At 40.8% G+C, this 25,691-nt stretch overlaps 2 protein-coding genes across 4 annotated transcripts in view; one reads left to right on the forward strand and one right to left on the reverse strand.

Annotated features, from left to right (window-relative positions):
* LOC311523475 (uncharacterized protein) overlaps positions 1-25,691 on the reverse strand; it is a 359,706-nt gene that overhangs the window by 62,471 nt on the left and 271,544 nt on the right. Inside the window, exons 1-2 of one of the 3 annotated variants that reach the window (XR_014712345.1) lie at positions 15,125-15,194; positions 11,697-11,752 (exon numbers count right to left, since the gene is read on the reverse strand). The exons of the other annotated variants lie outside the window; for them this stretch is intronic. The gene's annotated coding sequence lies outside the window, so the exon portion shown is untranslated. Of the gene's footprint in view, positions 1-11,696; positions 11,753-15,124; positions 15,195-25,691 lie in introns of those variants that run through there. 3 annotated transcript variants of the gene reach the window in all.
* The window catches only part of LRRN1 (leucine rich repeat neuronal 1), a 40,816-nt gene continuing 30,329 nt past the window's right edge, over positions 15,205-25,691 (forward strand). Inside the window, exon 1 of the mRNA XM_084633475.1 lies at positions 15,205-15,576. The gene's annotated coding sequence lies outside the window, so the exon portion shown is untranslated. The remainder of the gene's footprint in view (positions 15,577-25,691) is intronic.

Below are 25,691 nucleotides of genomic sequence, written 5' to 3' on the forward strand. Positions count from 1 at the left end.
GAACGATTTGCCCAAGGTTAAACAGGAAGCTTGTAGGAAAGCTAGGGATTGAACCCAGCTTTCCAGGTCACACCTTTCCCACAAGACCATGATTCTTCCCCTATCAAATCAATGGCAAAGCTGCTGGTTTTAATGGCAGTAAGATTGGACCCTGAAGCTCTAAGCTTGATCTCTCACTCGTGTAAGTCAGAAGTGACCCACACTCAATGGATTGCATTGTTGTTATAGATAAAACTGGCATAAATGAGGCTGGAATTGGACCATGGATGCTTTTATGATATAAATTGTCTGATGAGTTACTAAATATTAGGGCTGTCAATTAATCACAGTTAACACCTGCAATTAACTGAAAACAAAATTAACATGTTCCATAGAATCTCTATGGATAGTAATTCCATACTCTAATAAGAATATAACAGTAGGGATCTATTATCAACCACCTGACCAGGACAGTGATGTGATGATGAAATGCTAAGGGAGATTAGAGAGGCTCTCAAAATAAAGAACTCAATAATAGTGGGGGATTTCAATTATCCCCATATTGACTGGGTACATGTCACCTCAGAACGAAATGCAGAGACAAAATTTCTCGATACTTTGAATGACTGCTTCTTGGAGCAGCTGGTACAGGAACCCACAAGGGGAGAGGCAACTCTCGATCTCGTCCTGAGTGGAGCGCAGGATCTGGTCCAAGAGGTAACTATAACAGGACTGCTTGGAAATAGTGACCATAATATAATCATATTTAACATTCCTGTGGTGGGAAGAACACCTCAACAGCCCAACACTGTGGCATTTAATTTCAGAAAGGGAAACTATGCAAAAATGAGGAGGTTAGTTAAACAGAAATTAAAAGGTACAGTGACTAGAGTAAAATCCCTGCAAACTGCATGGACACTTCTCAAAGACACCATAATAGAGGCTCAACTTAAATGTATACCCCAAATTAAAAAACACAGTAAAAGATCTAAAAAAGAGTCACCGTGGCTTAACAACCATGTAAAAGAAGCAGTGAGAGATAAAAAGGCATCTTTTAAAAAGTGGAAGTCAAATCCTAGTGAGGTAAATAGAAAGGAGCATAAACACTGCCAAATTAAATGTAAAAATGTGAAAAGAAAAGCAAAAAAGGAGTTTGAAGAACAGCTAGCCAAAAACTCAAAAGGTAATAACAAAATGTTTTTAAGTACATCAGAAGCAGGAAGCCTGCTAAACAACCACTGGGACCCCTGGACGATCAAGATACAAAAGGAGCATTTAAAGATGATAAAGTCATAGCAGAGAAACTAAATAAATTCTTCACTTCAGTCTTCACAGCTGAGGACATTAGGGAGATTCCCAAACCTGAGCCATCTTTTGTAGGTGACAAATCTGAGGAATTGTCACAGATTGAAGTGACACTAGAGGAGGTTTTGGAATTAATTGAGAAACTTAACAGTAACAAGTCACCGGGACCAGATGGCATTCACCCAAGAGTTCTAAAAGAACCCAAATGTGAAATTACAGAACTATTAACTATGGTTTGTAACCTGTCCTTTAAATCAGCTTCTGTACCCAGTGCCTGGAAGATAGCTAATGTAACACCAATATTTAAAAAGGGCTCTAGAGGTGATCCTGGCAATGACGGATGGGTAAGTCTACCGTCAGTACCAGGCAAATTAGTTGAAACAATAGTAAAGAATAAAATTGTCAGACATATAGAAGAACATAAATTGTTGCGCAAAAGTCAATATGGTTTCTGTAAAGGGGAATCATGTCTTACTAATCTATTAGAGTTCTTTGAAGGGATCAACAAACACATGGACAAGAGGGATCCAGTGGACACAGTGTACTTAGATTTCCAGAAAACCTTTGACAAGGTCCCTCACTAAAGGCTCTTATGTAAATTAAGTTGTCATGCGATAAGAGGGATGATCCTTTCATGGATTGAGAACTGGTTAAAAGACAGGGAACAAAAGGTAGGAATAAATGGTAAATTTTCAGAGGGGTAACTAGTGGTGTTCCCCAAGGGTCAGTCCTAGGACCAATCCTATTCAACTTTTTCATAAATGATCTGGAGAAAGGGGTAAACAGTGAGGTGGCAAAGTTTGCAGATGATACTAAACTGCTCAAGATAGTTAAGACCAAAGCAGACTGTGAAGAACTTCAAAAAGATCTCATAAAACTAAGTAATTGGGCAACAAAATGGCAAATGAAATTTAATATGGATAAATGTAAAGAAATGCACATTAGAAAAAATAACCCCAACTATACATACAATATGATGGGAGCTAATTTAGCTATAACTAATCAGGAGAAAGATCTTGGAGTCATCATGGATAGTTCTCTGAAGACATCCACGGAGTGTGCAGCGGCAGTCAAAAAAGCAAACGGGATGTTAGGAATCATTAAAAAAGGGACAGAGAATAAGACCAAGAATATCTTATTGCCCTTGTCATAAATATAAAGGGAAGGGTAAACCCCTTTGAAATCCCTCCTGGCCAGGGGAAAGCTCCTCTCACCTGTAAAGGGTTAAGAAGCTAAAGGTAACCTCGCTGGCACCTGACCAAAATGACCAATGAGGAGACAAGATACTATCAAAAGCTGGGAGGAAGGAGAAAAACAAAGGGTCTGTGTCTGTCTGTAGTCGTCTTGGCCAGGGACAGAACAGGAATGGATTCTTAGAACTTTTAGTAAGTAATCTAGCTAGGTATGTGTTAGATTATGATTTCTTTAAATGGCTGAGAAAAGAATTGTGCTGAATAGAATAACTATTTCTGTCTGTGTATCTTTTTTGTAACTTAAGGTTTTGCCTAGAGGGGTTCTCTATGTTTTTTAATCTAATTACCCTGTAAGATATCTACCATCCTGATTTTACAGGGGGGATTTCTTTATTTCTATTTACTTCTATTTTTTATTAAAAGTCTTCTTGTAAGAAACTGAATGCTTTTTCATTGTTCTCAGATCCAAGGGTTTGGGTCTGTGGTCACCTATGCAAATTGGTGAGGCTTTTTATCCAACATTTCCCAGGAAAGGGGGGGTGCAAGTGTTGGGAGGATTGTTCATTGTTCTTAAGATCCAAGGGTCTGGGTCTGTAGTCACCTAGGCAAATTGGTGAGGCTTTTTACCAAACCTTGTCCAGGAAGTGGGGTGCAAGGTTTTGGGAAGTATTTTGGGGGGAAGGACGCGTCCAAACAGCTCTTCCCCAGTAACCAGTATTAGTTTGGTGGTGGTAGTGGCCAGTCCAAGGATAACGGATGTAATATTTTGTACCTTGGGGAAGTTTTGACCTAAGCTGGTAAAGATAAGCTTAGGAGGTTTTTCATGCAGGTCCCCACATCTGTACCCTAGAGTTCAGAGTGGGGGAGGAACCGTGACAGCCCTTATATAAATCCATGGTACGCTCACATCTTGAATACTGCGTACAGATGTGGTCCCCTCATCTCAGAAAAGATATGCTGGCATTAGACAAGGTTCAGAAAAGGGCAACTAAAATGATTAGGGGTTTGGAACGGGTCCCATATGAGGAGAGATGAAAGAGGCTAGGACTTTTCAGCTTGGAAAAGAGGAGACTAAGGGGGGATATGATAGAGGTATATAAAATCATAAGTGGTGTGGAGAAAGTGAATAAGGAAAAGTTATTTACTTGTTCCCATAATCTAAGAACTAAAGGCCACCAAATGAAATTAATGGGCAGCAGCTTTAAAACAAATAAAAGGAAGTTCTTCTTCACTCAGCGCACAGTCAACTTGTGGAACTCCTTGCCTGAGGAGGTTGTGAAGGCTAGGACTTTAACAGAGTTTAAAAGAGAACTGGATAAATTCATGGAAGTTAAGTCCATTAATGGGTAAGGAATGGTGTCCCTAGCCTCTGTTTGTCAGAGAGTGGAGATGGATGGCAGGAGAGAGATCACTAGATCATTACCTGTTAGGTTCACTCCCTCTGGGGCACCTGGTATTGGCCACTGTTGGTAGACAGGATACTGGGCTGAATGGACCTTTGGTCTGACCCAGTATGGCCATTCTTACGTTCTTATGTGTTAATTTTTTTAATTAATCGCGTACGTCTGGGTGGGGAGGGAGTCAGCAGCTACAGAGAGATCTGACAGTGTCTCCGGTCAGGTCCTGTAACTCAAGCTGCCACCAGAGGATGGGAATAAAAGAGAAAAGAGGAAGTGGATCCCTTCCCAGCTCCAGCAGAGAGGTAGGGAACCTGACCCCACCATGCCCCATTGCCCCCTCTCTCTGGGGACCAACCATCCCTGCTCCCCCCTGCATCATGCCCCATTGCCCTGGCCAGCCCCTCACTCTGGGGACCACTCCCCCTACCCACCCACACCATGTCCCAATGCCCCTGGCCAGCCCTTTGCTCCGGGGGGTATCCCATAGAGAACAAGGGCCTGGCGAGCTCAGGCTCCCTGCACCAGCCTCTCCTCTCCTGCCGCATGCAGAGTCCCTAAGGTAAAATCCACCCTGCCTTGCAAACAAGGGCTAGCTCAGCTGAAGGGAGCCCACCTAGCACAGTAAAAGGAGTTTAACAGGAGTTTAATTGCTCTAACAGTGAGATTAAAACTGTGATTAATTGCAATACATTTTTTCATTGCTTGACAGCCCTACTAAACATATTACCGCATCCTACTGGATGCAGACCTGGCCACAGAGATCCGAGCTTGTCACACATTCTGAAAAACCTCCCATAGGCAATAGCCTGTCTTCTTAGCAACATAGGTCAGCACAAGCACATCAGCCTGGTACTCAACTCTCCATATTGAATAGGGTCCAGTGTAAGATCTCTGATCTCATATTCATAATCCTTTGTAGATTGGCCCCAGCTACCGGAGAGATTATTACTTCTTCTGACCCTTCCGTGATTGCTACATTCCCCTGGAAGACTGGAACCATAGACCAGAAAGGGAGAAGCTAGAGAATCAGGAGCCAGAATTTTTGAATGACATGGCTCTGTAGGCAAATTGCAGGACTCACTCCCATAAGAGAGAGAAATAATTTCCAATCTCATCCCTTTCACAGCTAAATGCAAATCTCATCTATTTGATTTAGTTTCCCTTGAATATGTTCTTCACACATATACACATGTTGCACACACACAAACCTATAAACTAATCAAGGTATTCATCCTACAGGCTGTTAAGGAAAAGAGAGAGACTATTCCTGTAATTTCCAGTTTTTATTACCTGGGAGCCATTCAGCTACAACTCAAATAAGGGCCATATAATGACTTAAGTAGACAGACACACACATAATTTACCTCAGTCTGCAGTGCAGAAGACTTTGTGTGGCCTGCCCCTCTAGGAAATGCAAAAAAATAAATCTCTGAGCCTTATATATTCCAGCCCTGCAATACCATGAAATTTGAGAAGTGGACTTTTATTGTCAATGAAAAGTAATGATTCACCTCTTGTACCAGATATTGCAAAAATGCTCTCATGCATGTTCTGCACACAATGGAAATCTGGTGAACCAGCTTTCATGCTTTATTTGTCATGACTTCTGTTCTTAGGGTAGATGACAATGATAGGATTGCAATTAAACTTAATTTTCTTCAAGGCAAACGAGGATTTCTGAGAAGCTTATGAGGTTTTATCATAAAATGATGAAATAAGATTAGCACTCTTCAGTCATGAAACATTCAAAGCATAAATCGTTTGGGGAAGGATGCATCAACCAAAAAGAAAAGCTACAAAATTAATAATACATAAGAGATGTGGTATGGGATACTTGTCTGAAATGAATGACCCACTTTAAAAAACACCTCTCAATATTGTTTAAGGTCCTGGTTCTAGAACTCCCTACAGCAGGAGATCAAGATGTATTCATGTCTTGACTCCTTTAAAGAACAGATATGGCAACTCTTTACAGCAGCCTTTCCTCAATAGAGGCTGCAACATTTTGGCCAGCCAGTCCTCTTCTTCACAAAGGGAGCTCTTGCAGAAATAATACAACCTCACTGAGCAGACAAAATGGTCCTTCCAGGTCAAAACTGAGACTTTAATTCTTGCATTTGGAACCTAAGCACCCTGGTGACTGGTGCACTCAATATATATATACTCAAAAACGATTTTGGAAACTCTATACACATGACAAGAGGTGCAAAATTCTGTGTATAACTGCATATGTAATTTATGCATGCAATTATTATATCTACATGTATACTGGGGTAAACTGTATGCTAATGACCAGTTATACATGTATAATTGGTCATTGGCTTTCAGTTACTTACAGATAATTTTAATAGGCTGTCATAGTAACTGCATGCACAAATCAGGCAATTTTGAACATAAATACATGCTAACAGTTTAGGAAATTGGGTCAAAAGGAAACCTAGTAGTGTTTCATCTCACTAATATAAAGTGTCATCCAAGCTAAGGAACACGTAAGCACAAAATGCAAATTTCAATACTTATTTCTCTACTTAACTTGCAAATCAGGCTTCAGTAACATTCATATTTATCTTGCAAAAATCCCAACAAACCACTGGGCATTTTTAGAGACTTATTTCTTTTCACACCAGTTCATAGCAAATACTGTTGTGACATACAGCTCCAGGACCCTGCAATGAGAATCTGTGTGAAATATGCTGCCCTCCTTTCTTGTATGGAATTCCCATTGAGAACACTAGGGGCTCTCCTTGTGGAAACAGACAACAGAGAGTCACAACATAGTTCAGAGATGAGAATTATGTAGAGACTCAGAAAGTTAAGCAGCTTAGTGGTATGGTATCTTTTCAGAGAAAAATTTCAGTGGCATGCATGTTGGAAAGTCAGTGAGGGGGCTGCATAGAGTATTGTATTATTAGTCTGAAAATAAATCCTTTGCTGTGCCATTAGACATTGCCTAGGGCATGAACAAGGTCCCAGCAACAATGACTGTCAATGTCTACCATACAAATGTATTTATTTACAGTTTACAGTCTGAAAGGCTTTGTTTGTTGTTGTTTTTATATAAATCAGCAGCTATTCACAAAAGCAGTGTGGACCACCCTGATTTTGAAATCGTGAGTCAGGCCCAAAATCATGAGATTGGCTTGGCTTTAAAATTGTAAGATTTTAATAAATAATACATTTTAGGTTCTTCAATTTGCTTTGTGGGTTTTGAGCCTTTAGGGTTCATGGTTTCAAATGTTCCTGTGCGACCCTGAGGGCTAGGAGCTCTCTCTGTTTGTAATGAAAGCTCAGATTCTCACATAAGAGCCTGACTGCAGAACCTAGAACTTTAAGAAAAACACTGACTATCACGAGGCTTGTGATCAAATCATAAGAACTGGCGACATGGCCAAAATCCTCACTCCAAAAGCTGAGCGAAGGGCATGTGAGTAATTCTTTGTCAACACATAGCTGCTATATAGCCCGTCATCCAAAATCTTGTTTTGCAGCAGTGTGAATGGAACCTCCGTGAACTGAGGTCTGTGGCAAGTAGTGAGTACATGACCTCTATAAATTCTACCTTCCCACCACCTGTAAGGTACGGCTGCACCTCTGGCACGACAAGATGACCCTGTGATGTCTTGGAAGAAGGAGGTAGGATTGACCTGCTAATGAGATACACGAGTGAGTAGACAAGCTTCATAGGCCCTATTGTGTACCTGTATGAGCTATGGACTGGCTACAGAGCTTGCTTCTGAGTGAGATACACACCAGATGTGTTCATCATAAGAGCCTGTAATGCACGGGCAAGTATGGCCGAGGTTAGCTTATATAAGGTTTTTACAGACAGTGCCACCTAGTGGCTAAATGGTATAATACAGTTTAGCATTCCATTACATCTCCCCCTTTAAACTCTACATTCGTACCATTCACTATATTTATACTATCAGGCAATCTTTGAAGTTCAATAGGTATCAGTCTGTTAAGTATCTCTGAATCGTACTGATTTTCTAAGTACATGACCCAAACACGTAACAACTCCGTATTCTGGCTATCCATTACTTGTAACGACTGGCTGTGGTCGGTCTTAAGAGTCCTTGAGTCTTCTCCTCCCTTTGTCATCTGTAGAGTTTGTTCTGTTGACTGTTCTTCCTGAGGAATAAACTGTAGATCTTGATGGTTTCTGTTGAACTCTCCTCTGTTGGTGTTGATTGCATATAATCTGGGTGCTGAATTCTTTTTCTTTACGACAGCTGGAGTTGTCCACCTTTTTTCTCCATCCAATTTGACACAAACACAAGCACCAGGTTCTAGACCGGGCAAGTCTCTGAGTGACATCTGTTGTAAAAGTGTTCTTGCAGTCTTTTAGTTTTTTTATCTGATTTGGCTACTCTATTCATGTCTGGCCACTCTGGAGATTGTTCCAATTTTGGAAAAGAAACTATAGTGCTGAGCTGTCTTCCCATCAGAAGTTGTACTGGACTATATCCAGTAACCGCTATTTGGTGTTGATCTGTAACTCAGAAGAGCAAGGAATGGATCCTCCAGTTGTAGGCTTTTCTTGTCTGTCTGTACAGTTCTCTCAGCGTCTCCATTCGCTAGTGAGTAATGTGGGCTGCTAGCGATATGATCACAGTCATATTTTGCTTGGAATGACAAATTTTGCTGCAGTGAGTTGTGGTCTGTTGTCCATCACTAATTGTCTGAAATACCAAAATGAGCAAATGTGCACTTCAGATTCTGACTACTGCTGCAACATATTACGTCTTTCAAGTACATTGGGAAAGGAGTTCACAGGAACAAGGCAATGATGTCCTCTGAATTCACATAAATCTGCAGCCAGTTTTTTCCAAGATCTCCCTGGTAGGGATATTTGTACACTGTATGGTTCAGCATTCTCTTAAGTTGATTTATACTTGATCTCCTTCCAAAAGTCCAATAACAAATCCTCCATCAATTTCTTCCACCTTTCTCAGCAGGCCCATCATGGCTGCCATATGGCAGCTGAGATGCTTGTTGGTCTTTGATCACATACACTCTGAAAGCAAAGCTTTTGTCTTTATAAATTGTTTCTGTGGTGAACTGACCCATGCAGTTCAGAATACCTCCAGAGCTAATCAGGGCTGTGTCAGCTGACTTCAGCTTTGTCAGGGGTTGAAGCTGATTGTAAGTTCCTTCTGAGATGATTGCGACATCAAGTCCAATTTTAAAGCCAATAGCCTTTCCATGAACATTCAATTTCACGCTCCAGGCAGGCTCTGTGTCATCACAAGTGAATGACCCCTCCCCAAAATGGCTTTTGATTGTCTGTAATATGAATCAACTCTCTGACTGCTTTGGTGTATCAAACAACTACAAAACATCCATATTTTGTGCATTTATTACACCACATACCTTTGGTTGGACATGCATCAGCTCTTCGGATATTACTTTTTCTGCATCCTCATGCATCTAGGCTGAAATTTGTCCTTCTTAGCCTGGGAGTTCTCTTTCCTTGTCTTAGGGGTTTTATGATAGTGACTTTTAACACTCAAACGTTTGTTTATAGCTTCTAGCCTAGTCTCATTTTTTTAAGCTGATCCTGCCTTTTGTTCTGTTGTTTGACTAGTTCAGACTGCTTTGCTATCTGTATAACTGTGGCTATGGTTAAATCTGTCTTCAGTGATAGCTGCCATGAAAGATTTTTATCTGTTAACCCAATACCAGCCTGTCTCTGAAATTTGTGTGTTTTGCATTCCCAAAAGCACAGTTTTTAGACAATGTATGCAGAACACTTATTAAACATTCAATGCGTTCCTTGGTTCTTGAATTCTCTGGTGAAAATATGCTCTTTCATAAATCACATTTTTCTATCCATCAAACATAATCAGAATCTTTTTACAGTCATATTTTTGACTGTCCTCAGTAAAGTCAAAGGATTTAAAGATGCACTTCCTGCTTCCACATAACATAAATTAAAGGAGATACCTGTATATCTCCAGTTTCTTTGTGGAGCTTGTTTGCAATGTGAAATCTTGCAAAATACTGCTTCCAGTCTGTCCACTGTGAAGGTTTGTGAAAGCTGAAGTTCTCTGTGGCATTGATGAATGACATGTTGATGAGATCCTGCAACCTTTGTTGCTTTGTTCCTTCTGTTTCTGTTCTTACTTTACTTCTGACACCATGTCATGTTCCTATACCAGAAATGAACTGGCTACAGAGCTTGATTCTGAATGAGATATGCACCAGATGCGTCCATCATAAGATGCTTTAATGCACTGTAAGGAATGGCTGAGGTTAGCTTACATCGGGTATTTTACAGACAGTGCCACATAGTGGCAGAACAGTATAGTACAGATGAGGTTTCTTTTACAGGCCCCCGCATCATCGGACATGCCAAACCCGCAAAAAAAAAAAAAAAAAATGCAGAAATTGGGCTTGTTTTTGGCTTAATTTGCTTGTTGGCTAGTTTTTGGCTTGTAGCTTCTTTTTTTTTTGGTCGGCTCCCAGTAAGCAGGGGCAATGGGAGGCAAGCAGGGGGAGAGTCAGGTGTGCACAGCGGGCCCACCACAGTCCCAGATTGCACATCAGGGGGATCTAGTCACACAGAGTTTTGGGGTTCTGAGAGATTGGCTTGTTTTGGCATTGTTTTGAAATGGGATTAGCTTGATTTTTGGCTTATTGTGAAAGTCAGGGTGCTTATTTACCACATGAAAGTTGGCAACTGTGCATATCATTTGCTAGGTTTAGCACATGGCCTGTATGGAAGTGTACTTACTGTCTCTTACAATCCTAGTTTAGGGTGCTTTTTCAAACTGAAGCATTTTACTGATTTTTTTTGCTGGAATCAACACACAGTTTACACAAGCCCCACTGATGGAAATGTTTTTCAGGTCCACCACACTTTGGTGCAAGCAACCACACCTTGCTTTCCATAACTGTGCCCTCCTAACTTCTTTAGCAAAGCTCCAACCTTTAAAGTGACAGACTGATGGAAAATAAAGCCCTGGTTTTCCACCCAGTTCTGTGTAAAACAGACACTTCACACCAAAGAAAACAGGTTACGTTTACACTAGCGTACACATGATTACTTTTAGCAGTTCGTGCTCATTAGCAGCTGTGTAATTTAGCTCACAGAGAAATACGCCCTAAGTCTTAAATGATAAATAAGCACAAGTTTTATATTTGTACTAGCTGTACAAATAAAACGTATCAATGCATGTGACCATCTAGGAGGATCCATACTGAACATAAACACACTGCAATCATCCTCATTCGCTTTATAACCAGACATTGAAAACCCTGGTTTAGAAGCTGACTTTTGAACACTTCACATGTCGTGCATCTAATTTAGAATAATGAAAGACTTCAACTGATGCATACTGTCATGTGGATGCGTAGATGAGTACTTTGTTGCTCAGGAAAATCAAATATGGACAACCTTTTTCCCGTATAGCAAGATTCCTAGCATACCCACAGCTGTTTTCTACCTCTGTACATACACAGGGTTCTACTAAGTAAAATACAGAAAAACCTTTGAGCAAAAGGCATTGTTAGCTTGAGTGTGAAAATAAAATCTAAAATATTCCCCCAAAACAGGTAATGCATGCAATAAGCCTGCAAGGAATACCTCTTTCTTTCTGTTGGATCTGCCTATTTTTGCTTTATATAGTTAGAAAAAAGTCATTTTTGTGTAAATGGGGTATAATAATTGTATACACCTAACAATTGGAGAAATACAGGCTAAAGTTATTCCATTTCAAAAGAGATAATAAATCCCCCCAAAAGAGCCAAGAACAGAAGCTGTTCACAATATACAGGATTCTGCAAGGAAGTTTCAACTATTATATCATTTACATACCAATAACGTGATGGATGGTGGATTTGTACCATGTAGAGAGGTGAGAGTTCAGAATGCTGTGGAAAGGAAAGAAACATTTGGAGACCATTTATGGGATTCTTCTGAAAATTCAATTTCTTTGCATATGAAAAACTTGACTGTTCTTTTAATGTGATCTGAATGACCTTTTTGGATTTTGAGGAAGTATTCATTGCCTCAATGGGAGAGCTGAGGCCTTTAGCGTAATTAACCAAAGGCCATATTGGCTATGTATTTAACTTATCTTCATCTCATTTAAAAAGAGAGCTTTCCTTGTTGTTAAAATCAGTTCCTGAGAAAGGTTTCAGAGTAACAACCGTGTTAGTCTGTATCCGCAAAAAGAAAAGGAGTACTTGTGGCACCTTAGAGACTAACCAATTTATTTGAGCATAAGCTTTCGTGAGCTACAGCTCACTTCATCGGATGCATAATGTCTTCTGCAGTTTCCACAGTATGCATCCGATGAAGTGAGCTGTAGCTCACGAAAGCTTATGCTCAAATAAATTGGTTAGTCTCTAAGGTGCCACAAGTACTCCTTTTCTTTTTCCTGAGAAAGTGCCATATTAATATTTCCATTATTTCCCTAGGCAAAAGCAACAAAGTTACCTCATTTTACATGTCCGGACACTTTATCTTGCCTTTATTAAACATACTGGGACAAATTCTACCTTTAGGTAGACCCATGCAAGTCCATGTATTTAAATGGGGTTGCTCAAGTGGAACCCAGGGTAGAACATACCTAATTATTTGCATGGTATAATAAAAGGATTCGGGTAGTCAGACTACACGAGTAAAAGTCATACAGTATTAAAAGTTGGTTGGGTTCATTTTAATGGATGGTATGCAAAATGGGGGAACAAAGCAATGTAGCACTCTTCAGGCATCCGTTTTCATTTAAGCCAGAGTGATACATGACCATCAAAAGTTTTGGAGAAGGGCTAATTCACACTATGCTGCCAAACTTGCAATTGATCTTAAGGGCCCAGGCCCACCAGGGAAATGCTAATGTGACGCTGACGACTCAAGCTCTAGTGCTGCATGGCATGGAGCAGAATGCTTTGTGCTGCATGCAAGCTCTCTGGAGAGAACACCTTGAACCTCTTCTTTTGGACCTCCTTATCTTTAGGGACATTCCAGCCTGTGTCTGGATCTATCTGCCTGGTGTGTTCAAATCTCACACACTTTGAGTCACGCCTGGGCCAGAGGTGCCTCTGAAGCACTGTCTTGGAGATTTTTGAACACAGCATTTCGCCCAGGCCCTAACCAAGTATCATTCACCTGCTGCCATTCTGCTAGGGAAATCACAGCCAGCTTGCATGAAGAAATCTGTTAGCAGTTCAGAGGATAAAGACAGGGGTCAGTGGCAGAAAAGGAAAAATAAGGAACAATATAAGTCAATGAGTCCAGACTGAAAGAATCAGACAAGAGGAGAGAGAGAAAACAGGGAATAAATGGGAAGCTGATGATGCTGACGTACATATTTAAACCAGGCCCTGCTCAGATTCAATTTGCTTGTAGGGCTGAAGTTTGAGCCAGCTTCTTTTTAAATCCTAGCTAATTCACCAAGCTCCTTTTTAAGCAGTCATTAACGATACATGGACATAACATCAGTGAGTGATGTTGTCTCACTTTCCTGTAAGAGAACTTCCCTAACCTGTAAATGTTCTTTGTGCCTCAATTAGGAATGCCCTCCATTTATGGCTTCAACATACAATGAGTTTTTGCAGTACAACAGTTGCTACTTAAAAAGCAGCATGTTGGCCAACAGTTACTGCACAGTGGTGTCTTGAGTCATATAAGCATTTGCCCCTATACTTAGAATGGGAAATAAATATAGTTCTGATTGGCAAAGATTGAATTTTTCAGTGGCCACCATTGTACTTGAGAACACATCACATCTCAGCATTAGCATTACTCTCCTCCATATATTGTTTATTGTATAAATCGTTTTGTATTCAATCTAGATGAAAGGCAAGAGACAAATGGTGCTAGGTCATGGGTGCCCTGTGAGCTAGTTCCTCTGGTAGATGTAGCTTGTGCTTTAGAATCTAGGCTCTCATTTTTAAAGAATTAGGAAGTCTCTAGACCTTAGCACTGCAAAGACAGCCTTCAGCATGTGAACCAATTCTGTGATCTCTGGCAGAGAGACAAACTCCCAACCGCTTGAAGAGAGATTTGAATTGGCTCAATGAATGCCCAGGGATGTTAGCACCAAAGCCTAATGACAATTTAAATATCAGCACTGGTAGCTATTTGACTGATCCAAACAAGAAAGCAGAGGCATCCCATATTATGAAAACTGCTCACTCTAAACTGCTCCTGTATCTTTTACTTCATACATCTGATGAAGTGGGTTCTAGCCCACGAAAGCTTATGCCCAAATAAATTTGTAAGTCTCTAAGGTGACACAAGGACTCCTTGTTTGTTTGTTTTTTTGCTGATACAGACTAACAGGGCTGCTACTCTGAAACCTGTAAACTAGGAGTGGCATCTGACTTTTAACTTCATGCATAGGCAGCACTTGGGTGGTGGGAAGAACTTGGTACTTATGTTTTCCCAATCTGATCCCTGGTACAAGGGTGCTACACAGACCCAACATCATTAACAAACCCAGGGAGAGACAAACACTCGCCTTCTTTGTCTGAAACTTGACTGGCCCCGCCTTTGCATCTCCCCCCTTATCCTGGCCAAACCCCACCGCTCAGCAAAGCGCTCAGGGCTTTCATGGGACAAAGAGGAGAGAGCTTGAGGAGGCTCGGAGGTACAGAAACGTTCCCAAGAGCAAGAGCCAAAGCCACCCCTAGGGACCAAGAGAGACAGGGGCCCGCTCCTGGCCTGAGTGTGACCGTGGGGGAGAGGGGGACAAACACAGCCCTCTTCAGACACCAAAGCGTTGGGGAGCCCTGAATCCTGGGGCCTTTGCCCAGATGCCAGCTCAGCAGCAGCAGCCCGCCTCCTTAGGGAGATGACTCTGCTTTGCAGCCATGCCCTGGGCCGCCCGCGACAACACCCAATGCCCCGCACCCCGAGCTCCCCACAGGATTTCTCCTTTGCAAAAATGTGACCCCCCCCCCCTCCCCGCTAAGCGTAGCGCTGCGCAGCGCCAGCCCTGGCCCCTCTGTGCTGCCCATGCACCGGCTCGCATTGTCCTCCTGCACCACAGAGCAGCAGCACCCCAACGACAACACAAGCCGGGGGGGGGGGGCAGGGCGGAGAGGCTGCCACAGCCCCCTGGTTCCCACAGCAGCAGCGGGGAGCGCCCTGCCTGGCGGGCCCCACGGCCCAGCCGCGCACGCTCCCCGCCTTTGTTCCCAGCCCCTGCAGATGGTGCCCGGCTTGGGGCTCCGAGGGAGGGATGGGGGGGGGTGGAAAGGGGGGGCAGCCAATCAGGAGCCGGCCCATCAGCTGACCTGCTTTGCTTACACCAGGTGCACGCTGGCTGCAGGCAGCACAAAGCCCAGCGGAGGAGGAGGAGGAGGGAAGGCGGCAGCGGAGAAGAGGAGGAGGAGGAGGAGGAGGAAGACGACGACGACGACCGAGGGACTGGCTGGCTGAGCAGCGGGGTGTGGAGCGGACACCGCAGCCAGCAGCGCTTAGGGCTTGGCCGAGACTTTGAGTTTTTTTCTTCTACAAATTGTATCGCGCTTTTCCCCACCCCCCGGTGGGGGGGGAGGGGGCTGGACCCTGACCCAAAAACAATCCCAGCCACGTCCCCCCGTCCCCTTTCCGTGAACGGGGGCATCTTCTGCCCAGGGGCAGCAGCTGGTGGATGGGCAGCCAGCCTGCTCCCGTCCTTCCGCGTCCCAGCGTGCGGCCAGGGGCAGGAGTCGGGGCTTAGCATCCGCCGCCTCGCACCCGCTGGGTAAGTGTTTCCTCCTTGGCTGGGGAGGGCAGACGCACTTGGAGCTGCAGGGGGGGAGGGAGGGAAGGAGGGGAGGGCAGGCATCCAGCAGTGGGGGCTGCCAGTGCTGAACTGCGGGGGTTAAGGGGCCACCCCGGGGACAATCGCAGGACCCGCCTTTGTCTCTTAAAGGTCGAGCAAAATCGCCCTGAAAACCTTGAGGCTACTTTAAAGCAGCCTCCCGGCGGAGGGGAGCCTCAGCCCAGGCTGACGCAGCCGGCTAAGGGTTAAGATTCATAATGGGACTATAATAAACGTCCCCTCCCCCATCAGCCCCCCCCCCCGCCCTTACACACACACACAGGTTATGATCTCCACACGTGCTAATAGGTGTGGTGGTTCCAAGCGATCTCCACTTCGCTCCATCCTGCTAGGGGACCAGCAGGGAGTTCCTGCTGCTACCAACTCTGTGCCAGGCAGACAAAGTGAGGAAAGTTTGCCAGGCAGTGTCCTTTGTGTTGGGAGGGATGTGGGGTAGGGGGCGAGGGAGGATGGTGACAGCAGGAGCAAGGGGTTCCCTGTCCTCCAAGGAAATTCCAGTCAGCCGGCTTTTCTAGTCAGGGATTCAGCCTCGAGGTTCCTGTCCTTTATAGAAGCTAGAGCCCTCCAGTGAAAAGCTGGCTGCTGCCAAGTCTGCCCTGTACATGGCCAAGGTATAGTTTCTCACCACCAAGAAAGTTATAAAGGGTAGTAAGATTACTGCATGAATAGTGATTTCATAGAGCATTAGGATAATCCAGGGTTGTGGGGGGTCTGTTTGTAAATTTCAAACCCACAAGGGTAAACAAGAAAATGGATAAGATGGTTTTTAAGGAATGTTGCCTGCCATTCAGATAGGCTTTTGGTGTCCCCCCAAATCATTTTTAAGGCACTTTGCTTTCCTCTAGGCTACTTCAGTTTTGCTTTTGTTTTATTTAATCACTTTTCCTAGTTTCCTCCTCCTATGTCATGTACTTGTCTAGTGCATTTATCTCACTGGTAAACTACTGAAATAAAACTGACAGCAAGTCATGTATGGAAAAAGTAGAGGAATGAAGTTTGATCACTTTATGTATAGAGTGAAACTGGTGCTGATTGTCTAGCAGGGGCATGTGTGTGTGTCTCCAAATCTCTGATTTGCATGCAAATGTGAGTGTATCCTGGCAGATGTCTTGCCTCTTCCATTCACATGAAGGAATTTGAAAAGACAAGGAGTCTTCAGTTTAACAATAGACCTTCAGAAAATGGAATAAAGGCTCAGTGTAAGTTTTTCTGTTTGGGAATTGTATGAATGGCTGTCACTTTTATCTGAAAGCCAAATTCTTTGATTGTTGTTTGCAATGAAATATTGTAGTCATGACTGCTCCATACCTGTATTCACTTGTTTTGGTAATATTTAAAAGTGTGTGTGGATGAGATGGATGGTAGAGGTAGGGAGGAGAGTATGATTTGCAATTTCAGCAGTAGCTGTTTACTCCTACATATAGATTTTTTTTCTGTACCATTATATTTTAAAAAATGCTTCAAGTGACACAATTTTGCCCATTGTACAACTTTCTAATATTACACATCACAAACTCAGCAGAAGAAAATGCACTAAATCTCACTGGGCTCAAATAATTTAGGGCCAGATCCTGAACTGGTGTAAATTGAATCCAATGGTGTATGCAGATTTGCACCAGCTGAGAATCTGCCCTAATTTTTTTTTTTATATGCAAGCCTAAGATTTAAAATATAAAAGTATCACAATCATTCCCATTCCACATCATTGTGGCTTAATGTAACAATTCAGGATGCTGAAAATCAATAACCTGATTCAAATGGCCACAACCAAGGACTTGTCTTCTCCAGTATTAGCTTGATAGACAGCACCCTGTGCACTGTTCACCTCCCAACATCGTGAAGCCCAGTAGGACAAAGGGCTTGCAGCATGAGCTGCACGTGAGTCTGGGTGAATATACCTACTAACATGCCAAGAACCAGTTGCCTCTCCTTTTGTTGGAGTCTCAGGCTGCTCTCAAGAGTAAAAGGGCCCATTCACTGAAAGGGGTTAACCCCTGCCTTCTAAAACCTCATGGAAGGAGGCATCTAGCGAGAGAGAGAGAGAGAGAGAGAGAGAGAGAGAGCGCGCGCGCCATGCATTGTATTAGAGTGTTGGATGTTATGAGGAGGAATACAACACATGTTAGTCTGCTATTTTAGATGTTTCCTTAAGTTATTTAGTGCTGGTTCAATGCATTTTTTCCCACTAGGCAATAGGGAAAAATGTAAAATCAAACTTAAATAAAAAAATGTTATAGTTGAAAGACGATAGACAGATCACCCAACCAAGCAGTTATCATTTTCGCCTTAAAGCTGCACAGTATTTGCCAAGTCACAAATCCTAGTATTAAAGCTCTTCTGTGAATGTTTGTCCTTTTTCCTTATGAACATTTCTAAATGAGACTGTAAACCTTTTATTGTAAAGTAAGTAATTTAGGTGCACATGAAATAATCCTGGAGACATTTAAAATGACCAAAGCCTTACATCAGATGAGATCTCATTGTTATCTTAAGTGTTTTATTTAAATAAAATATTTTTCTTCAAGTCCTATAAATTGGAATTAAAAAAATTTAAGAAAGATAAATTTGGACAGAGAAAAACAAATGAATTCATGGGGGGGGGGAAGCATTCCAGATAATGAAATAGGATTTGTTATATCTGATGAGACTATTGGCCTATGTAATATGGTATATTGCTTTTGGTAGTGGTAAATATCTGATGCTCCAGAAGAAGTTGACGCCCCCTTCCTTCCATAATGCTGCATGCATATATAGTACCATACCCTGAAAGGAAGAGATTCCTTCCTCATCCCCTACTGTGGGTGTTCAGTTTACATTCTGAAGCTTGAGATTTTTTTTCCAAGAGCTGAAAACATCATGGAATTGCCATTTAACAAAAGTATTTGCTTTCACAATTCAAAATTTATCTGAATAGACCTTTATACCATCCTTATAAAATGTACATATCCTAATAACTTTATTGAACTTCAAAAGGATAAGTTACAGTGATGAAACTAAAAGACTGCTTGTACCAATCACTGAGATTATATTGTTTAGAAAGGGAAATAGCTATGTTGCACATTCCATGGCATATACAGTGATCTACTTTAATCAATCTAAAAAATTAGGAAACATGAATTGTGGAAGACTTTTCTGCAATAAGGTAGCAAGTTCACATGGAAAGCAGACAGATTTCTGGTTTTTTTTGTTTGTTTGTTTTTTAATTCAGATGATTGCTTTTGAGATATTTAGCAAGATCTTTGGTAGCAAGATCTGTTTTTAAAAAAAGTGTTTAGTCTGTGCATCTTATTCCAGCTCATGGATACAGTACAAGCATTTAACTCAAGAACAGAGCTTTGATTAATATTTAATTATCAGAGGTTATACATGCAAGCAATTGCTAGCAGAATTCTTTCAAGGGCACATGTTCTGTTTTCCTACACTCAAAGCAGCATTCACTAAAGTAATGGACTAACCTCGTTGTTTTCATTTGATGCAATATCAGGGCACTTTGGAGACCAAGGAAAACTTCTCCTTAATTATATTTCTTGTGTTATGCTTTCTCAGTACATCATTATAGCAGCATACTGCACCTGTCAATGAAGGCAACATTTGGAAGCGCTTGACTTTTAGGGGAAACTAGTAAAACACCTTGTATGAATCATAACTCAGGTACAACATTTAAAACTACAGCTTGCATAATTTATTAAAATATTTTTATTGCTATGACTTTGCTGTTAATTTTTGTGACTATCAAGGATGATGCCACCTCCAAACTTATTTAAACAGATTTTAATTCTATTTTAAAATGCCCACTGTTGCACATGGCAACCTTTGTAACAAAGGTCATGGTAAGATTGTTTCTGATGTACCAAAGGTTACTTCTGGGCCTCTAGTTTATTTGCATGATATTAACAAGTAAAACAAGCTCCGCCCCCCCCAAGATTTTATTCATCAATATCATTACAGATGTCAACCACAATATTTCAGCATTCCATGGGGTACTTACTCAGGCAAAACTCGCCGTTATGGACCTAATACAAAGCTCATTAAAGTCAATGAAAAAATACTTCCTTTGACCTCAGTGGGATTTGGATTGGGTGCCAACTAGGTAAGGACTACAGGATTGGACTAGGGCATCAGGAAGAGATTAAACCAAAGGGGGGCAGGGTTGAAATCAAGTGATATTTACAAGAAAACATTGCATTTTACAGCATTATTCAAACAAATACAGTATCAAGCAAATTGCAAAAAAATTGGAAATATTTACTGAACAATCATCCTTCAAGAATTAAAAACTATTCTTACTCTGACTTTTATTATGATGTGTATATTATAACTAAAGAGCTGTCTGTTCTTTGAAGCCCTGATTAATATAAGTGAGTTATAATTTTCTGACCCAAGCTATCCCAGTTCACATATATTATTCTATTGGCAGACATGTGGTCTCCACAGCTGTCCCCTCATTTGTGTATGAAATAGAAACACTGGTGGCACTTGTAGGTTACCATAGTTACATGAACAATACATGTGTGATACTTCATTCTTCCAAGCTAAAGGTTGGCTTTTTTGTTTTGTTTTCTGGCAGACATTTTGTAGGCATAGGACTGAAGAAAATCTATGTAAAGTTTCTGGAAGCATGTAATTCATTTCCCCTTTTTATCTGTTTCCATAATATTAATTCACAGCAGTCTTGTATTTCAAATGCTAATCGTGCATCTTCACCTAATTAAAAGCCTCATTCTGCAAGGTGCTGAGTGAGTGTCACAAAGAAGGTGCCAAGCAATTAGCAGAATGAGGCCATTAAATACCATGGCATCTGTAAAGAATATTGAGCTTGTTTCTATACCATAATATATCTTGCAGACCTTGTCTGTCACACTTTGGGTTTTTAATGTTTTGTTCATATTTCTCTGCATAGATGTACACTCTGTGTTAACAAAATATTAGTGTTTGCTTTGATTTATAAAGAAAAGAGGCAGAAAAACACTTATTGAAGGAAATTCCACCATTAGATCTTTTGTACTTGACACAGAATAAATCTCCTAAATAAATATGCCTTTAGGAAAAAGTAAACACAGGAGTTGTAGCTAAGAAAAGTGTTCCTACAAGTGGCTTAGGCTGGCCTACACTAAAAAGTTAGGGTGACCTAGTTACATTGCTTAAGGCTGTGAAAAATCCACACCTATGAATGAAATAGTTAAGCTGACTTCCGTATAGACAGTGCGAGGTCAACAGAAGTTGCATCAAACAAGCTACTGCCTCTCATAGAAGTGGATTGCCTGTGCCAAGGGGAGAACCTGCTGTAGCATTTCAAATGTAAACAAGCCTATAGTCTCAACACCTAGAAAATTACAACAAAATAGGGGGGAATGCATGGCAGTAAAAAAACAAAACCCCTAATCTACATTAAACCAATATTGTCATATCACAATACTAATAAGTGTTGTGCTTCCCAAAAGATTGGTCTCCTATTCTGAAAAGCTAATAAGAGAATTAAGAGACTAATTTTTAATGCAAAATAGACCAATGAACATCTGATTTTGAAAGACACTAACTTTGTCTTGTATTCTTTGTGGTTATAACTGACTGAGCTGTTATCTTTTAATATATTGAAAGCAGGCAGTCAATAATGGAGCATACCTTTTCTTAAGCTATACCTAAACAAAAAAAATTAAACTACATTTTCTTATTAATTGCTTTTTAAAAACAATCACTTTACTACAAATATGTTTACATTGGCCTTTTGTGAAGTTCGATGGCTTCTCTCAATACACTGGGTGAGATTTTCAGAACCGGTCACTGTTGACCTAGCTTTGCTCCGATTGGAGTCAATAGGCGTTCATTGACGTTAGTAGGAGCAGAGCTATGCCAAATGCTCTTGAAAATCCTACTATAAAATGCTCAATATACCTTGGGAAACTTTAACTTGTAATTTGCAAGTTCTCAGTGGAAAATTTCATTTGTCCAAATTCGGTGGTGCGGTTTTCTTTTGATGATGCACACCAGACCTTTGGTCTAGATCTTGCTATTGACTTAAGTGGCAAGAGAACAGAGACCAAACTTTATTTAGAGCACACAGTTTTAAGATAGGCAAAATATACTTGATCTAGAAGGTAGATATAAAGTTTAAAATTACTTTGCCTTTCCTTTAAATACTGGTCTTAAATGTTTAGCAGGACATTGTTTTGAGATGTAATGGCTTCAAACTGTATAGGAGTTATGAAAGTGCCATAGAGATATTCTTGCCTTTATTTTGTACAATAACCTTGATACATAACTCACTTTTCTAAAATGCCAGCCATCATTCTTTTTATGATAGCATAGTTTGATACTTTCTCTGCTGCCTCACAAAGTTTAATACCAAAGGGAAAAAAGACTCACGGGTTTTATTTAGGAATTGTTAGCATCTCATTTCCAGATATTTAATTTAATAAACTCCTGTGAATACATCAATTTATATGGCTGTCACCTTTGATTAGAGACCTGGAGAGAAATTGCTGTTTCTACAAAGAAGCAGGAGATCCCAAGTCAGTTGCTGTACTGGAACTGAAAGTGCATGAAAGTGACAAAATAGGGGCTTTTCTAAGCATAATTTTTTGATTATATGTAAAAAAAAAAATCAGAATAACCTAAAACTTTCACTTCCAAAAGTGCTGGTCCAAATTGTGTTCGTTACATGGCTGCAACTTCCAAAAGGCTTCAACTGGAAGTTGTGCTTGTGTAGTTTAACAGAATAGGGTTCCTTGTGATTAGTAATCTCTTCCACATTACTTGTTTCGTGGATTGTTACATGACTGCTTAAGAAGTGCCATAAGCTAATATTTATCTGTGTATTATAGCAGGAAGTTTAGAACTAAGTATATAATTTTCAGAGATCGAAATATGACTGACTCCAAAGCTGGACTCTCCCTACCTTTATGCTGCATATTCAAGAATATGAGCTAAGTCGGCCAAATTCATCCCTGAGGAAGCTCTATTCAATTCAAAGAATGAAGATGCTGGAGTTTCACCAGGGCTGAATTTGGCTCAAGTGACTTTTTAAATAGCTGTGTCTCATGCATATTTCCACATGTCTGGTTCTCTTGATGTTCAGTATTTCCATGGTATTTTATAGGGTTAACCAAGAGTTTTTGTTGTAGCGGTTGGACATCTTGATAGACCAATGCAGAGCAGTTTTATGCACGTATCACCAATTCTGTCCCAGATACACAGTTTCTGGGTTTCCTAGAAACTGTGTATGTTCCCTTTCCCCACACTGCTCATGTTCATGGGTTTTTGCTATGACAAATGCAAAGCACAGATGCCAACTTTCATGTGGTAAATAAGCACCCCGACTTTCACTGTAAACCAGCTAATTCCATTTCAAGCCAATCCCTAAGAACCCCAGCACTCTGACTAGGTCCCTGCCACAGTGTGCAGTCTGGGACTGTGATGGGCCTGCTGTGCACCCCTGACTCTCTCCGCTCCCCCTTGCCCCTGCTTTCCAGGAGCCAATCAAAAAAAAGAAGCTGCTACTAGCCAACAAGCAACTCTCAAGCCAATTAAGCCAAAAACAAGCCCAATTTCTGCCTTTTTTTTTTTCCTGTGGGTTTGGCATGTCTGATGCAAAGTTGACGCAGATACATCTGGTCCCTGCAAGAGTCTGATGGTGAAAGAGCTTCCCCCCACCCATCCCCCTAATAATCAAATTGGGAAACTGCTCACACCGCCACCATAGGCACTCTAAGATATGGCCTATGTTATCCCACCAGAAGATGTCAATGTTAGCTTGGATCTCCATCTGTATAACAGATCTGTTCCTCTGACTGCAATACTTCAAATGGGGCCACTAATCCCACTTTGTGAGATAAATTTTAAAACAATTAATGGGGGAAAATGGTCTTGCTTAATCTAAATAAAATGTTTACATGGTTTCTCCACCATACTGGAGATCTGCTCAGCTTATGTTCCTTGCATTCAAGCAATGGTCTTACAGTCAGCTGAACTTCAAAATCATTAAGCAAGTTCCGATGCAATCTTTGCAGTTTGGTTTGCTTTCATGAAAAGTTGACATGAGGTGCAATTCGCCAATGACTTTCCCTTCAAGAAACCCCCCTGAGGTCAGTGGAGTTTCATAGGGTATTCGGCAAAGCAGAATTTGCCCTATAAAGTCTTCCTACTCATAAGCTTAAGGTCCTAATCCAGCACCCAGGGAAGACCGTGAAAAGACTCCCATTGATTTCAGAGGGAACTGGATTGGATCCCAAAGCTCTGATTCAGTTTAACTCCTGCACTAGGTTTCCAAGAAGGTTCACAGATTCACTTGTCAGCAACACACTGCAGGATCAGGGCCTAAGAAATTAAACTAGCATAAAAGCACTTTGTTAAACAGGAAGCAGAACGCTTATAAATCAGTATTTTTTGTAACTTTTGTTTTGTATTTGCAGATAGAATAGTTGTGGTTGTCCAGAATGCAGGATTTTAGATTTTTTTATTATAGAAAGTATACATCAAAGCTGTCAAATGTCGTTGACAATACGTGTAGTCTATCACAGATACAATAATTCCTATATTTTCTGTGAGTTTTTTTATGGATCACTTTATTAAGCAACACCAAAAATACCTAGTAAATGCACACCTTGCTAATGCACATATTAGTATGAAGATCATTTATTCTGATAGGTGCTTCATCAAATTTAAATTATAGATGATCACTAATTAGAAACTGATTAAGTATTGACATTTAAAAAACCGGCCATCCTTCTAATCCTAGATATTGCTATGAATTGCAGAAGGTAGTTGTAGATCCTGATTTCCCCTGTGGGTAAACAAAGCTGCTAAGTGAACTGTTTTCAAGAACCAAAAAAAAAAGTTTGCCAAGAAATGATGACGTAACGTCTTAAAACAACTTCATTACAGTACAAGATACCTTGTGCACTCAGACAAACGGTCTTTATAAATTAGTGGACAAATACATTTATATACAAAACATTTCAATGTCTGGATAAATCGTATCAATTAGGTGAAGTCTTTACATTCTGAGTTTAATTTAAAAAAAGCATCAACAGTTTAAAATCTTTACTGCAAAGTATAAATTGCTATTTCTGTCAATTCTAACAGTTATTGCTCATCCTATATATTTCTCAGAATTTTAAATAAGCAATTATATTTATGGGAAACTTGCTGACTTGAAAATGACAAACCTGAGGAGCAACATTTGGGAATAGTTTCTATGTCCTTTTTAAGTGCATGTATGTAATATGATATACAAATTCCCCTACTCTCTGTAGGTCTGTCTTAAGATTATGAACTGCTCAGAACAAGGATCATGCTTTCTTTTCGGTATGGAAAACACATTGCTTTGCAAATTTTGGGTGCTACTAGAGATGCAGTATGATAAATATTTGCTTGATGTTTTCTCAGTTTTCAGTTGAGATGGACTTTAATCTTTTAGATGACAACTGTATGTTACCAGCCATTCCCCCCGCCCCCCCCCCACGATACTAGTTAAATTATTGATGGAATTAAATAGTGATGGGAAATCTCAAAAAAAAAACAAAAAAACCTAACCACCACTCTTTTTAAGTAAGGTACTGTGTTTAGTTTAAAGTGTTATATTACCAACAGTGAAAGAAGAACCAGGAGGTTCTCCGGGGAAAAAAAGCTTATGCAGAAAACTACATGTAAAAAACTATTCAGAAGAGAAGTGTCCTAAGACACTAGTAAAATAGGAAGTGAAACTATGGTACCCATTAACTTGATGAGAAGTTATTTTCACTAATATCAAGTAAACTTTAATTCAGTCTAGCAACAAAAACAAATCAGGCTGCTTAATGGAATTGCTTCTATGCTACCTTGACTTGGTTAGGTTCCAAATCCTGTGGCTTGGTGTTAACAGCCTATATATTGGATCTTTAAGCACCTACCATGATTCATCTATTTATTTTCTTTTGGGTGTGTTCACACTATTGAATGACAGGTTTCAGAGTAACAGCCGTGTTAGTCTGTATTCGCAAAAAGAAAAGGAGTACTTGTGGCACCTTAGAGACTAATATAAAGTCTGCAGCAGTTTC

The sequence above is a fragment of the Lepidochelys olivacea genome (assembly GCF_965140295.1).
Source record: "Lepidochelys olivacea isolate rLepOli2 genome assembly, chromosome: 7".
NCBI classification, from domain to species: Eukaryota; Metazoa; Chordata; order Testudines; family Cheloniidae; genus Lepidochelys; species Lepidochelys olivacea.